Below are 4463 nucleotides of genomic sequence, written 5' to 3'. Positions count from 1 at the left end.
GCTCATGTGGACATTTGTAAATGAGGAAATGCTAGGGAGATATCTATGTAATTAGATAGAGTCTACATGTTGGTAAACTCTTAATTTTATCTAGGTTATATGTGATACATTGATTTTTTTCCTCATGGCTAATAAAAAACATAAATATTTGTGCTATATAGTAATCTGGGAAAAGAAAAGGATATAATATATGTTCTTAGCAAGTAATGTGAACCACTGGGCCAACAGGCAACATAAACTGCGATAGACAGAGGGGCCTTGTTATATGAATATAATTAACAACAATAGATAAAACTCAAAAGTCATTTCAAACAGCAAGAATGCATTTTGATTCACGTTTCATAGTGAAAAGTAAACCAAAAAGTCATAAAAAAGTTGCCATCTATATTTTTAAAATACAAGTCAGGGAAGCAATTTATAGGTTGGTTTTTAAAAGAATGACTTAACTGCACATTTCTTTTCTTTTTTCTTTTTTTCTTTTTTTAAAGGCAGAGTCTTACTTTGTCACCCTCGGTAGAGTACTAGGGTGTCACAGCTCACAGTAACCTCTAGCTCTTGGGCTTAGGCAATTCTCTTGCCTCAGCCTCCTGAGTAGCTCTGACCATAGGTACCCACCACAATGCCTGGATTTTTTTTTTTTTATTAAATCATAGCTGTATACATTAATGCAATCATGGGGTACAATGTGCTGGTTTTATATACCAATTGAAATTTTTCATCAAACTGGTTAATATAATCTTCACAGAATTTTCTTTGTTATTGTGTCAAGACATTTATATTCTAAATCTAGTAAATTTCACATGTACCCTTGTAAGATGGTGTGGTCGCACCAATTACCCTCCCTCCACCCATCCTCCTAACCCCTCGCCTGGCTATTTTTTGTTGCAGTTTGGCCGGGGCTGGGTTTGAACCTGCTACCCTTGGTATATGGAACAGGCTCCCTACTCGCTGAGCCACAGGAGCCATCCAATTGCACATTTCTTAATTGTACAGAGATACAAATAATTCCATTGAATGTTTTATTTCTTAGAATGTAAAATTAATAACCTCCATCGATCATTTATGACTCTCATGTAGTTGTATTGTTCAGAAACTCACCTATTTTACTATCTCTGGTAAAATCAATAGTATGTATCTCTAATATATATTACTTTATAAAATCTTAAATTTAAAAAGTGGCTCAGAAATATGGTCCATGCTGAAAGTTTTATTATTAAAACTTAGGTAAGTATTTTATTTTATTTTATTTGAGACTGAGTCTCACTTGGTCACCGTGGGTAGAGTGCCATGGCATCTTAGCTCATAGCAACCTCAAACTCTTGGGTTCAAGTGATCCTTTTGCCTTAGCCTCCCAAGTAGCTGGTACTACAGGTGCCCACCACAACGCCCAGCTATTTTTTTTTTTTTGTAGAGACGAGGTCTTGTTCTGGTTCAGGCTAGTCTTGAACCCCTGAGCTCAGGCAATCCACCTGCCTCAGCCTCCCAAGTGTAAGTAAGCTATTTAAAAGGAGTTTCGTAGCCATTTTTTCTATGAGCAATCAAATCCACACATTCTTCTCATTTATGATGTGCATTTATTTTAGTAGAAAAATGTCTTATCCTGTTGAAAAAGCCATGGCATGATATTTAAGTTCAATGGGAATTATTGCATAGGATGGTTTTGACATAATATACTAATACAACTAACTCGTGTTATAGACACAGGAATGTATCACACTACCTGCATCTAAGAACTGTGGTTTAGACTCAGAAGGATAGAAACAAGAAAACAGAAAGGCATCAACTAATCCTGGCATACTCCAAATCTCTGCTGGATTTTGCTCTCTCTGCCGTGGTGTTTGTTTGTTTGTTTGTTTGTTTTTATTTCACCATAGAGTTGCTTTCACTTTTTATTACTATTTGGTCTTTATTTTTTTTTTTTTCCTAATGAGCTTCCTCACTTATTCAGAAGAGGAATTTTGTTACATTTGGAACCACCAGCTGGCTGACTTGAACCCTAGTCAACTAACTCAAAAATGCCTGAAAAGAAAACTGGGTTATTTCAGCATGAGTTAGGTATCTATGCCAGTTAATTGGTTTTGGCCAGGGAGGTGATCTTATGTAGTCCAAACCTATAGATGTGAATGGAAGAAGAGGAAATTTCTTAAAAGTCATAACTGGACTGGGTAGGTGGCCTAGAGGTTTTCTACTGCACTGTTAATTCATCAGAGCATATAGCCATGGGATGTGAATATGAAAATACTGATGACTCAGAGCCAGAGATATTTCTGTTTCTTGGTTTGTTTTAACTTCTCTGTGATATACATACACACATACACCTGCATATGCATATACATATATTCTAAAAATGAAAAGCCCATTTTTTCCATTTGGTAAAACGTTTGAAATGTGGTCATTTGGCAATCACGTAAAGTTAGTTCCTGTATATTGTCTGTAGTTACTGTCTGAGGATAATAATCAAAAATAGCATTTCAATGAACAGAATAAACAGAATGATTTTAAATAATTGTAGTAGATCTCTAGAAAGAGAATTTTATAAAGAGGCTGGGCGCGGTGGCTCATGCCTGTAATCCTAGCAGTCTGGGAGAACAAGACCGGTGAATTGCTTAAGCTTATGAGTTCAAGACCAGCCTGAGCAAGAGCAGGACCTGATCTCTACTAAAAATAGAAAAACTGAGGCAAGAGCATCTCTTGAGCTCAAGAGTTGGAGGTTGCTATGAGCTATGATGATGCCATAGCACTCTACCCAGGGGAACAACTTGAGACTCTGTCTCACCAAAAAAAAAAAAGAAATTCTATAAAGAAAGAAATGTCTGGGAAGGATGGGGAAGCCTATCTTTTTGTTAAATATTTCAAATATCAGCCTAAATGTTTGAGTGAGAATGTTAACATCAATTATTTTTACAGCTAACATTCATTAAAATTACACCTGTATAGGAAGCAGGGACCTTTACATATATTATTTCATGAAATTCTGATGTAGTTTTCTTTATATTTGCATTGAATCAAAACATTTAAAATTTGTTTGTAAAAGACCATGAAACTAGGAAATAAATGAGCCAAACAAAATTCTAGCCCTATTCTACCAGAATCCAGAGCCTCATTCTTTGACCTGTGTTATACAACCTCAAGTTTTTGGTTTTCCTTTTAAATGCTTACTGACTGGTATTTTAAAAACATATCTTCTAGATACATATGCACAAGGATTATCAATGTAACATCTTTTTGTTGCATAAAATTCTTTCTGTTAATTACTTCTAAATGCAGCATTTAATATCTAACATTTTATCCTATGTTAAAAATATTCAAATAGTTTTTACTCATTTTTCACAGAAGTCTTTTTCCATGAATCCAAATGTTTTCGTAACTAAAAATTACATACAAGACTTGTTAAACAAATGAAAATTTAAACTGACAAAACTAAAGCTTATAAAGGCTAGGATAATACATTCTTCTAAAAGAGAACTATAAAAGAAAAGTATTAGAACATGTTTTAAAGAATGAGAGGTATAAACTTAGGGAAGCAAATCATAAAACCTTTTCATAGAATGTCTTTCATTTATTTGCATATGTTTCAGTGTCTTTTTTTTTTAGACATTATAAATTATAATTGACATGGTTAATTCCTAAATCTCAAACAGTTCCCTTATCCCCCTGTCCTCTTAAATACCTCAGGATTAAAGAGACCACTGGATTTAGATATCCTCCACCTAAAACAATAATGGAAGTTAGAGAACATGGTGCCTATACAGAGTGGAGAAGTGGATTTTAAGAATTCCAAGATGCATCTTGGAACACAGTTCCTGATAAGAACCATGTGATAAATCAAAATATAATTAATATAATATTCTAAAAGGTGATAGAGGTGAACTGGTCCAAAAAGTTAAGTAATACTAGAATGCTCCTGCAAATAGCAGGCTAAAAATGTATATACTTTTGGAATCCAGTTGTCACTGAAACAGCAGCATTTATGGCGTGTACAGTGTATGTACGCACAATGCCAAGGGGACATTGGTTATAGGTCTTCCCTTCCGAATCTTACATCTTAGTAAGGATTTTCAACAATTTTAGGATAAGAAATTCTGAGGCACTTAAAAAGAAGTGAAATTAAAGTTTATAAAATTAGTTCAAAATAAATATGTTCTTTAAGTAACATAAACTATTTAGCTAGCTGAGGACAGAAAGGAAAAATGTTTCTTTTTGACATTTTGTATGAATTTCTATTATGCAGAGGCGCAGTCCAGTAAGATGTCAAGCACCTGTGTCCACCAAGGACAGTGACTTAAAAGCAAAAGGGGAAGGAGATGGTGGATGAATGCCAGGAAGCAAAAATCTAAAACTATCAGAAAGGGATACTAGTAACTCAACTTGGATAAGGAGTAAGATTATATAGCCAATTAATGAATACTTCACAGACATCAACCTTGTCTCTTAGAAACACATATGAAAATATTGAAACTAGA

This window comes from Otolemur garnettii, unplaced genomic scaffold, assembly GCF_000181295.1.
Source record: "Otolemur garnettii isolate 467f Iridium unplaced genomic scaffold, OtoGar3 scaffold00003, whole genome shotgun sequence".
Taxonomy (NCBI): Eukaryota; Metazoa; Chordata; class Mammalia; order Primates; family Galagidae; genus Otolemur; species Otolemur garnettii.
This window is presented reverse-complemented; position numbering follows the sequence as displayed.